The 12,891-nt window shown below is 43.2% G+C and overlaps 1 pseudogene; it reads right to left on the reverse strand.

Annotated features, from left to right (window-relative positions):
* Nucleotides 1-9,223: 9,223 nt before the first annotated feature.
* Nucleotides 9,224-9,787, reverse strand: LOC146785861 (dihydrofolate reductase pseudogene; annotated as a pseudogene).
* Between the last annotated feature and the right edge of the window lie 3,104 nt (nucleotides 9,788-12,891).

The following is a 12,891-nucleotide window of genomic DNA, read 5'->3' on the forward strand; positions in this document are numbered from 1 at the left end:
GCAGCCACCGGCGCCGAGGACACGGGCACAGCTTGTGAAGTGCATGACGCACCGCCCCACCTGCACCCCAGCTCCAATGCCTGCAGTTATCGGCCTTCCCGACGCCAGTACTTGCACCAACATCGTCACCGCCAGCATCATGTTATCGCAGAGCCGATAACCGACAAGGGTGAGTCCACGAACTCTTCGATGTCGCACCGCCTCACTAGAATCAACGCCTCATCGCCAGCGCTGCCTAACTTCCCCTGTCCTGGATTCAATGCCTCGCCTCCACACAGACTCAATGCCTCACCTCCCCTGTGGCAGAAAGGAACCAGCTTCACCTCGGTACTGACGCCTCACCTCCACGACGCCATGCATCGTCTGTTGACTTTGTTACCAAGGTACTGTTGTTTGTGGGCCCGTGTGACTGAGTGCCCGCCCTGCACACCTCGCGGTTGGCGCAGTACTTTGGATTTGTGCCTGTCACGATGTCGTATTGGCCCCAGGTGGAGCTATTTGTTTCTACAAGTTCTATTTTTGAAGTAACCATTTTAAAAGTGATATCTTGATGCATGTATGTTTAATTTTTGTAGTTTTGGTCTTGTCTGGTTCAGCTGAAGATATCCTATTTTTCTAAACTGTTGTGTTGTCCATTTGTGGTGTTTTCACTGTGTTACTGTGTGTTTTGAGTACAAATACTTTACACATTGCCTTTGGGATAAGCCTGTCTGCACATGCCTAGCTACCAAGGGGGTGAGCAGGGGTTATTTGAAGAGTGTAATCCCCTTACCTTGACTAAAAGGCAGGGTCCCTACTTGCCAACCCCCTTTTCTAACACCAGATCTTTAGGCTTCCTGGCATGCAAAGCTCCAACATGCCGGACATCAACAGCAAGCAGAGTACCCCCCCCTTCATATGGGTAGATCACAAAGCTGGCTCCGCTAGCTGGTAAGCACGTTCAGTCCAGATAAGCATATTTGTGTAAGAGAAAACAGCTAGCATCTGCCTCTTGCTCCAGTTGGTGATCTAGAACTATTCTTTTCATTATTGGGTCTAGTTTGGCATTTTAGGATAGCTAAACATCTTATAGATATCAGCTAGCCTTCAAGGAGCCACTCTGAATTCTACTCAATACTGGTGAACCACATGGTGTTTCATTTCAAATCCTGAGAGAGTTTAATGAGCGCTTCCAAGCTCATGCCTCACACTCCCTTACAATTCTAAATCCAAAGAGGCTATAGCTTACTGTCAGGAGGCTGATCGCCCCTTTCTCCACTTCTTCTTCCAGTTAAAAACCATCAGTTATTTACAGCAGGATGACCACCAAACGCATTCAGGATTGGGGTCCCACTAATCACTCTGAGGAGAATAGTCATGTTTTAGGGGCACACTGCCAGGGGCACACTGCCAGCGTGATGGGTCTTCCAGAGTGTAAATATTCTCCCATAACGTTTCTAGATGATTCCAATAATATGTAGGGGTCTCTCTTCAGGAGTGTTCAAGTCACGTGACTGAACTGATGTATCAATATTTAGCTTTTGATAACACTATAACTTAGAAGTACTATCTCCGATAAATGAGTTTCATATGTAATTTCATATACCATTGAGTTGCAGCATCTGTTGCTGCCATCTCTATGTAAAACTGGAAATATACTTTAATCCTATTTAAGGGACTGACAAATACACAGGGCTGTAGGCACCTAAATGGCCAGGTGCAGGTAGTGCTGGAGCGGGTTTTATTGTAAAAATTTGTATACCCTCTCCATTTTGCATGCTTATATTAATAAGAATAATTAACTAATAGTAATTGTACTAATTGGTTTGCTGTAGAAACTTACCAACCTTATTAATAAGTGAAATACACGTGGGAATCGCATTTGCATGGCCTAATTAATACGGAAACTAAATCCCATATTAATCATAGATAATAAGAATATTGCAAGATTATATGTTGCTTCTGTGATGTAATTGTCATTTGTGCTTTATAATGTAAGTATAACCTGCAATGAGTGTTGCTTTTGCTAGATAAATACACACACATATGGGGTATTAGTAAAGGAATAACATTTAAGTAGTCAATTCCATGTGTTTCTTTGCTTAAGTTGACCATTTGGAGTGGCCACAAAATGGCTGACATCCCTATCTGACGAATTGACTCCATTACGAAAGTCTCTGGGTGAAGTGCGCATGCATCACCGCTAGCAACAGTGGCCTCTACGCGACGCTAACTCGACTGTGCCCCTCAAGGACGCTCTGGGCAGCAAGCCAGCTTCCCTGAAAGAAACAATAAAAAGATACTTTGGACCGGAAAAATTATGAACTACATCTAAAGAGACATTTACCGTGTGAGAACCCTGATGAACAGATTTGACTGACCAATCAGAGACATTCAATATTAATATTCGATACTTGTGGAATGTGATTTTACTATAAAACCCCATAGAATAGAGAGGTTGGTACCGATTTTTCGACTTCCTGACGTTATGCTGACGGAGAGGACGGTGACACTGCAGGACAGCTGTTTCCCTGAATCTTTGACAGACTGAACTGATGATCAAAACTCTGACTTAGAAGACGACATTTAGCTAGAATAGGTAAATATGATGGTCAGCTGCTTGATTAATCAATGACTTTATTTTCATTATTTAGATAAAATTTAAATGAATTATTATAGAATTGCTTCGAGTATTTTATTTCAATTAAATGTATTGATGTAAAGTAATTATAGAATTAGAAGTTACTCAAACCTGCAACTAGCAGATCCATGGCCTATCCATGGAAGGAATACTAAAGGTGATGTTCAGGTCTTAATGAGGGAAAGAAGGTTAGGTGGATCTATCGCTCATTGAAGACAAACAGGTATTTCCTTCTAATACAGCGAATTATTATTATTATCATTTCTTGCCTCTCATAATCACAAATTGTCTCGGAAGAAATTGCAATTTTGTAGATCGCAGGTTACCTATGTAGGTCACCTCCTGTCTAAGGAGGGACATGCACTCACACCAGATCGCATTCAGACCATTTTAGATACTCCTGTGCCCCGTACTCAGAAGGACGTCCGTGCATTGATTGGCCTTACTTCCTTCTGTAGACAGTGGATCCCTAGCTTTTCGTACATTAAACCCTTGTTGGCTGTTTTGACTAAAGACACACCAATGCCTCTCCCATGGACTACTGAATGCCAGAATGCCTTCCAACAGCTACGTTAAGCTCTTTGTTCTGCACCAGTATTAGGAACTCCAGACTACACTAAGACTTTCACACTCTATGTACATGAGAGGGAAGGTTGTGCCCTCTCGGTTTTAACACAGACACACGGTGATAAACACCGTCCTTGTGCATATTTTTCGGCTGTCCTTGATCCAGTTGCCCGTGCGCTGCCTGGTTGTTTCCGAGCGGTGGCGGCAGCGGCTGCATCTATACGTCAGTGTGAGGGAATAGTCTTGTCACTTAGATTCTTTGTGTTAGTACCGCATTCTGTCGATGCCTTGTTAAATCAAACAAAGACACAGCATCTGACAAGTGCCCGCTTGACAGGATATGAATTGACACTTTTGGCCCCTTATATCACGTTGAAAAGATGTTTGACTTTGAATCCTGCTACATTATTGCCACTTCCAGCTACTCAGTCTTAGTCACAAGAGTTACATGACTGTATATCTCTTACTGAAGAACACATAAAGAGTCATGTTGACCTACAAGATACACCTCTTTCTAGTGTTGATGGAGTATTGTGGGCCCTGCTTGAAGTTGCCTGATGGCACGACATCTGCTGCTTATGCAATTACAAAACTTCAGACAGTAGTTGAGACAGCTAGCATCCCACAGAAGTCAGCTCAAGCAGCCGAGTTGATAGCACTGACAAGAGCATGTGAGCTTAGTACAGATTTGCTTGTTAACATTTACACTGATGGCCAATACGCCTTCGGCGTGGCGCATAACTTCTGGCAGCTTTGGAAAGAAAGAGGATTTCTCACTTCACATGGGACGGAAATAGTGCATGGGGAATTAGTACATAATCTCCTTACTGCCTTGACCTATCCTAAGAAAGTGGCAATTGTTAAATGTCGCGCACACAAGAAAGTGACCGATAAAATAGGAGCAGGCAATACCTTTGCAGATTACACAGCTCGGAAGACTGCAACGCAGCGAAGTACCACATCTATGTATGTAGTTAAATCACAGGTTGAACGTTGGCATGATGCCATGCAAGAGGTGCTGGACATGCAACAATCTGCCTCTGTTGATCAATTAGACCAATGGTCCAAGGAGGGAGCATTGGATGATGAGGGCTGTTGGAGGAATAAAGAAATGACAAAATTGAAGTTACCCACAGCCTATTTACATCCTATGATTCACATGGGCTGGCACATGTTGGAGCATCCTCAATAGTAAAGCAACTTATGCAAGTTTGGGATCATGCAGATATTGTTGGTACGGCTAAGAAAATAGTCCAGTCTTGTTTAATCTGTCTCCATTATAATTTTGGATAGGGAACACGAACTCCAATAGGAGGGTTTGCAATATCCACCGCACCTTTTGAGGTCCTGTAAATAGACTACATACAGTTTGAGCGTTGTAACAACCTAAAGTATATCTTGGTAGTGGTTTGTGCCTTTAGTAAATGGGTGGAGGCATACGCTACGGAAGACAATACAGCTTTTACTACAGCAAAAATGCTCCCAAAGAAGTTTTTTCCCCGATTCGGCATTTGTCGAGTTTTGTGGAGTGACAACGGACCCCATTTTATTGGGCAAGTTGTTGAGTATCTCATGAAAGGGTTGGGAACTAAGCAGAAGTTTCATGCTGCTTTTCACCCACAATCAGCAGGACTAGTGGAACGTTACAGTTCTACCCTGAAATTGAAATTGGCTAAAATACAGGCTTCCACATCTTTGAAATGGCCTGATGCACTGCCTCTAGCATTGTTGTCTATTAGATTGATACCACATACACAATCTGGCCTCACACCGTATGAGGTGGTTTTTGGAATTAATATTTGGGGGATTCCTAAGCCACGCCCTATACATGATGTACCCTATGTATTGATGAATGACTATTTGTCTCAGTTGACTGACAGTTTGTCTTCTATTTATCAACAGGTTCGGAACACTCTTCCAGACTGGTCGCAAGGTGAGGGCCATTGTTTGCGCCCTGGTGACTTTGTGGTGATTAAATCCTTTCAGAGGACCAGCTCCGTAGCACCGAGATGGCGAGGCCCTGAGCAAGTGCTGCTGGCTACCAGGTCTGCAGTTCAAGTGACGAACCTGAAAAACTGAGTCCATGCGACACACTGCAGAAAAGTGTTGCAAGACCTTGTGAGCACAGCTGTGTTGGCAGATCACCGCGATATCCTGGTCACAGAGAAAGGACAAACTGTGTCACCTGAAGGACCTGAGGAAGTCTTCCCGGACCACACGATTCCTGGTACATCTTGATATCAGCTGCGACCCAGGATGAAAGACACTTTGTTGCTGAAAAAGACTATTTGAGCCACTGTCCTGGATGGTTAAAGACTAACTTCAAAGGGGGGTAGCCTTTTAGTGACTATTCGTCTCAATGTTAGTGAAGAAATCAACGTCTGCCCAGGACCTTAGGGCACCATCTGTTTTGTTGTTTGTCGACAAAATGAATATGCCTAAGGAAAATAAACCGACTGTTTCAAGAGTTTGTAGCAAAAGAACAATGATTGTTACTGGACTCACCTTGACTGTTGTTATTGTTGCTATAATAACATGGGTTTTAGATGAAGTAGCTCCTGTCCGAAATCTACTGACTGCTACTACTCCTGTCCCCATTGAACACCATTACTTCACTCTTCCTTATCATGAACAGAAGCACAGAATGTCCTACCTCAATAACACTTTCATTCAGATGTTGCACCATACACACAATGCTACGAACATTATCAACTGCTGGGTATGTGGAATGATACCAGCTCATCAGAAAAAGGGAGAAACACCTTTTTATTCCTTTGCCGTTTTCACATAATTCCTCCTGCAGAGCCTGGTTCGCACTGTTGTGGGCTTATGAAGTTGTTAATATCACTTATGATGATGTAGGAAGACTAAACGCTCAGTTGAATAAAGTTTGTTACCCTGATGAGGAAGGAGATCCACAAGCTAAAGGAACTGTATGGGAAATGGAGGAGTATCCTCGAGGAAATTTTCCCTAACACTCGAACAACCAAGGGAAATGGGCCTCCTATTATCGCTGTTACTAGAGCTCGAGCGGATCTCTGTGTGGACAGTATTGGCAATATTCCTGTGGGAAAAAGTGACTGTACTTCAGTGTTGAACATTACTGGAATGAACAATAGCAGTTTTTTGTCCCCACACAACACCTATTTCATTTGCGGAAGTAAAGGTTATTACCACGTACCTACTGAGTGGTCTGGAAGTTGCTACGTGTCCTTTTTGCTTCCACCTGTGTTTTTGGCACCTGCATCCTACCATAAAGACTATAAACTGTATAATGCCATTTCTAAGAGCAGAATCAAAAGAACAATAAATAATGATGAGATGGATCAAACTGATACTGCACTACAGCAGTATATTGACTTTAATTTGGGACTCTTCTTCTTTGTTGGTGCGGCCTTAAACAGTAGAAAGATCAGACGCTTAACACGTGTTGTAGAGGCTGTAACCAATCAGACAGCAATGACGCTTGGAAATATCACAGAAGAACTACAAATTGCGAGAATTGTGGCGCTACAAAATAGAATGGTCCTTGACGTCATCTTGGCTGACCGTGGTGAAGCATGTCGCATCATCGGGAGCAGCTGCTGTGTATACACTCCTGACTACGCCCCTTTTGTTTTTGATGCAATTTCCAAGATGCATAGAATAGCCACTGAAATCCATCAGGATTCAGGAACATGGACTTTGACTGGATGGCTATGGAACATGTTTACTGTATGGGGCTGGAAACTATTGTCAGCCCTATGTATATTTCTTGCTATTCTTTTCACTTGTTGCCTATGTATTCAATACGGCCCAATGCTTTGTTCCCTTTGTGTTTCTACTTGTACCTCGTGTATACCGACTAAATAGAATGTTAAGAATGTAAATGCCTGACTAGCAGGTGATCAAGAAATTATTGAAATGATGCAGATCGATGTCCATGATATTTTTTGTATTCCTTCGAAAGCATAAGAAAATGTCTTCAGCATATGCAAAAAAGGGTCGTCTGTGGAAATCTGAATTAATTCCCGTTAGCATAAGCTGAAGCCATCTTGTTTGTGGCATCCATTTTGTTAGCTATGCAATTCTTCCGTCTTCATTGTTGCTTGCTCTTCTATTCTGCTTGTGTCATCAGCTTTAGTTAACTCCTTCTGTACTGAGCCAAAGCAATGTACGTGCAGAGAAAGGGCCTGTAACTGCTAAAATGCACCTGGTTAAAGATGTAACTGTCAACTATTTTCTGATGTTGTAAACAGTTCTGTTCCCCCTCCCACTTTGCTGAATAAGTGATCACCCATCTGCCCATGTTTGTCGGTAACTATTTTTGCGTAGACCTGTACCTTTTATTTGTATCTACACGCTTACTCTGCAACAAAGTGTGTATAAAAGCCCCATGGTCTGTGTACTCAATGTACTACCTCCTGCAACACTTGAAGGTGTTGTATGGATGTGGTCCCACTCATGAGTGATTAATAAACTTGTTATTTGAATTCCAGCTTCAGTGCCAATCTTTATTTTGTTGGTTTACGGACCCGTGGACAGAGAAGGGTGATCCCTGCAACGGTGTGCTCATTAAAAGGCACATTTCCACAATGAGGACGGGGTTGACGGTCTACATGTTTTAAGGCTTCTGAGAAAGTGGCTGTGTCAATGGCGGTGTTGAGAATCGAGGTGAGGGCTTTGCTGATGTGGTTGAGCCTTTGTTGAAGGCGTGGTGGGGTAAAGGAACAGACGGAAGCCCTGAGTGGATAGTCTTTACGATTGCTGTTGTTTCCTCTATGGTGAAAGGGTTCCATGTTGTAAGGGTGTTGCCTTTTTTCAGTACTGACACACTTATTGCAAGGTTGATTGAGTCTGGTTGAGGGTCAAAATTGGTCTATATGACTGTTATTTTGTTGCAAAAGAAGCCAGACATGTCTTTATGCAGTTCTTGAGTAGAGTTGATGTTGTTGCAAATGTGGTGAAGTCCTTGATGATCATCAAAATTGCCCTGCTACTGTTGGAGCTATTTTGTTTACACGCTCGGCTAGGGCCTTCCTTTCTTTTCTTTGGATATGCTGGTGGTAGCTTCTATGGGCAGATTTGAATGCTTCCTTGTGCGCTTTTTCCTTAGCCCACCCTTCACCTCGGATCAGTTGCTTGCAGTGCCATTTGATCATTCTGAGTTCTTCCATGTACCAGCTGGCCTGCATTCTCGTTCTTATTATTTGTTTTTTTCCAGAGGAAACATAAAAAGCTTATGGACGGAATGCTGAACATTGTCAAACATTCACCCTCAGTACAGAGATATGGGCCTAAATCTATAGTTTTTTGCTGACCAGGCCATTCCAGTTTCGACCCAGCCATATGCAAATCAGTCTTGACCCTGCTCCCCATGGGAACAGTCCAGCCCAAACTGCCTGGCCAGTGCCTGACCAAGTCCTCCCTGAACCCGAAACAAGCATCCTGGAACCAATTTCGGGGTATCATCCCTCATCAGCCAAGCTAGCTTGAATAAGTGGCATAGTGAGCACAGAACAAACGTATGCGAATACCCTTCTCACTTAGGGCGATCCATGTGTTAAAGTTGTTGATGTCGCTGGGTAGGTGGCCTGTGTGCACTTGTTGCTTTTTGTGGAGGGTGGAAGTACAATTCACCTCCGATATGTTGTTCCAATATCGACTGTCTGGCCCTGTTGTGGTAGTTCTTCTATGGTAGGGAATGTTGATTGAGAAGCTGACAATGATGTGGTCTGTCCTGGTGACTGGAGTGAGTGCGTTGATCACTATACCACTTTAGTAGGTAAAGATGGAATCCAAGAAGTGTCCGGTGGCGTGGCTAGGGTCCAGTGGGCACCGGGCATTTCCTCGGTGGGCCAAAGGGGAGGGGTTGATTTCCGCTAGCACACCTACCCCAACCTCCGGCAGCAATTGCCAGGGCTGGTTGCTGTTTTCTGTCCTGTCCTGCTTTAGAGTAATTAGAGTAATTACATATCTTTATTATGTAAACAACGAAATTAGCAAAAATAAATTTTGTTTAGCTTATCTAAATCCTATAACCATACAACTCTATTTTTAGGACTCCTCTACCTTTTCATACACCTTGTACTGGACACCATTTTCTTCCTGGACTTCAGCCTAAACACTTGGATACTCTGCAAGAAGTTTGTAATTTTCTAAATCAATTTCCAGTAGAAATGCATCACATTCAAACACTTTCAAGATCCTAGGAACAAAAAGTAGCTGATGATGCAATTTCGCCATTAGCTCCTTATAGAGTGAGTTTCCTCCAATGATCCAGAGCATGTCTACTTTTTCTGCCAGTTCTGGCGATTATATAAGCTCTAAGGCCCCATCCAAGCTGTGTGCAAGATAGTGAGCCCCTTCTGGCGGTTCTGTAAGTTCTCTGCTGAACACTATGTGAATTCTGCCTTTTAAGGGTTGATTCTTCTCTGGAATAGACAACCAAGTCTTTCTCCCCATGATCATGGCATTTTGTTTACCTTCTTTTGTACATGTCATTGTCATCCTCTGAAAATACTTGAATTCATTCCGTAGTATAGGCCAGGGTAGACTGCTATCATTCCTGATACCCATGCCCAGGCACACGGCAACGATGGCGTTCAGAACCCGGCCCATTCTGTCCTCTCCACATCGCAGCCGCTCAAAAATGAGCGCCAGGTGGTCAGAGTCCAGACAGCAGCCTGTCTGAGATGTGTTGGATAAGTCTGAGGTTTTCAAAGTTTTCCAAGAGTGTGGTAGAGTTGGGGTCAGTGGAGTCTTTTAGGTGAAAATGAAGGTGCGGGTGTCGATCAGTGGGCCGATGAATTCTGGGAGGTTGCTGTTGAAGTTTGCTCAGGGTGCTGTGGTCGGTAGACAAAGGTGCCACCAAGGGGAAAGTTGGCTGTGATTTGCAGTTTGAAATTGAGGTGTTACATGCAGGGCTTTAAGTGGGATGAAAAAACTAGGGGGGTCTCTCAAAGGGGCGTGGCCAATGCAATTAAGGGCGTGGCTTAAAAACACGTAAGCTAAAAGTCTGTGCTTCGCATAGTGTGCCGCCCGTCTTGTAGTTTGCTGGTTCTGTCATTGCATCCAGATATATGATACAACAAGTAACATTATACCTCCAACAAGTCAGGACATATTGGCTTTGTCAATGGTTTTTAGTTGCATAAGATAAATGTGCAGCAACTTTTGCATGTATATAATATTAAAAAAGCTTCCACTTGAAGCCCTGGTGACACCACGACAATATTGCTGCTCCCGAGTTTCAAAAAGAGAAGGGAAATCCAGAGAGAAAATGACTCTCTTTAAAGGATTTCCCTTCCCCTACAACACTCACCTGGCATGACGTCATGCTGTAACTTTTCCAATTGTGAGAAGAGAGCAGTGTGAGCAGCGCACATCGATGTGCCTGCTGTCACTGCAGTCCGGGAAAAAACGGACCGCCTGTGCCAGGGCACAGAACAGAGCCCGAGGGAGACCTGTTTCAATGCCCCCTTTAAATAACTGCCGGTGCTCAGCACTGGTGAGCCCCGGCCCACTTAAAGCCCTGGTTACATGTAGTCTGGTCCTGTTTCCATGCTTGTGGTGGGGCAGCTGATGAAGTCCTTGAATACGATGCGGATTCCTCCTCAGGGTCTGTGTTGAAATCCTTGACAACTTGCAAAGGGGCACTCAGTTACAGGTATTGTGTATTTCCACAGATATTTCTTTTTGTTAGAGGCGAAACGGTGCGGTATCATCCACCTTCTTGTGGTGGAAGCTGAGCTTTCTGGGTTCCCCCGAAAACCTCACACCAAGGTAGGTCTCAATAAACCTGCTATGCCCTTCATTCACACCAAACAGAATTAGACCAGTTATTCCTTCCTAATCCTGACAAATGTCGCTTGTTTGAGTTTTCTGGAGTTGACGTTAATGTTAAAATCATGTGTGTCAGTATTTCATTTTTACTAAATTTACCACTTACTAATTATTAATTTTATTACAGGCATCGCCTTCAAATATCACAACAAAAACATTGATTACAGAGATAAGAATACAAATAAGGGTTATGTAAAACTTAGTCAAATCCTGAAATTCAAAACAAAACACAACATTAGGGCTCATTAGAAATGCAATCACAGTAAGACATGCTTATGAAAACCTGGGACAGTGGTTGGGTCCTTCAATTTTTTCATCACAATTTACATAGCAATATGTCAGCCATGGTTTCTTCATGAGGGCAGAGGAGCAAAAATAAAGTGTTAAAAATAAAAATGGGAATGAAATGATTTAATTGCCATTTTATTTTGAACACTTAGCCCAGCTCACAGCAGCCACCAGACTGCCTACGACCCAGGAGAAATGGGGGCGTGTCCTCTGCTGCCGATTGGATAGAGGACTGGCCAGACACTGCAAAGTACGCATGTCAGTTTGGCCGGCGGCCTTATTCCGGCCAAAGCGATATGCGCACTTTGCAGCTGTCCACTCAGCTTTCTTATTCAGCTGGATGGGAGCAAGCAGAGGCCTCCAGGACCTAAAGTAGCGTCGGTGCAACCCGCTTCAACGAATCCAGGCGCTCCTCTCATGCTGGTTAACAGGTTGAGAGCAGAATCTGAATAGTTAAGAGAGCTCTTCCTGCCACAGACTGCAGAAGAACACCAAGGAGGACGCGTCGAAGCCTGTGGGGAAGTACAATTGTCTTTTATTTTGTATATATTAAATGTGCAATGCATGTAATTAGTTTGTTTAATTTGGGGGTTTTGGAGGGAAAGGTTCTTTTTATTTGGGCTTTTGTAGGGAGGTTTGTCTAATTTTGTTTTTTTGGAAGCGGTGGTGGGTCACTTAAATACCGCCTTATCCCTTAAGGGAAATAGTAATCGGGCCTTTTGCTGTATTTCCCTGACAGATTTCAGCAGCTCAAACCTACCAAAATGTATCCGAGGAAAAGACCCAGAAATAAGGAAAACTTGTGGCGTAAGTGCTTTTAATAGCGACGCTGCATGATACTGCTCATTTCCAAGTGGAAATCTTGTAAAAAGAGGTGTGTACCGCGCCTGGTAAGTGCCTCACTGAGGAGTAATAGTTTTCTGTAGGTGTGGTAAATACTTCCTACCCAAAAGGATAACTTAAAATCGAGTCCTAAGAGACACTACGGATAAAACGGAATAATTTTAATAAATTGAGGGTGAGCCACAGGTCTGATGCCAGCTTTCTGACATGAGATAATGTATGGGTGCACATTGTCTTACACGCCCATCAAAGTCTTATTTTATGTTCACATTTCATGCTCTGCTTTCTTTAATTTTCAGAAATATAACAGCATGACGTGCTTAATGCTGTAATTGCTTTGCTCCTTTCCTCCCCTCAGACAGAACATATTTAATTGGTTACATTGGTAAATGAGGTTATCTCATTGTTCTGAAGGGTGATGTCCACAGTGTGTGTGTGTGGAGCTCTAATAGGCAGATTGTTAATGTGGATATTATCGGTCATCAGTACTGGCTAAAACTTCATATTCAAAAAGAGTTTAACTCCTGAGAAACCATATTGCTTAAATTGCCAATTTTCTTCAGAGGTATGGCAGAAGCTCATTTGTATTAAAAAGAAAATCGCAGAATATTAATTATTTGTTTTGGAATAATCAATTGTAGGCGTCCTTTTCACCAAAAGCATGCCAGTTTCCCTGCAACATGACTAAACGCCTTCAGGTAAATTCTAGGGGCCTGATTCACAGAAATAACTTAAGACAAAATCCTAAA

This window comes from Triturus cristatus, chromosome 11 (assembly GCF_964204655.1).
Source record: "Triturus cristatus chromosome 11, aTriCri1.1, whole genome shotgun sequence".
Lineage (NCBI taxonomy): Eukaryota > Metazoa > Chordata > Amphibia > Caudata > Salamandridae > Triturus > Triturus cristatus.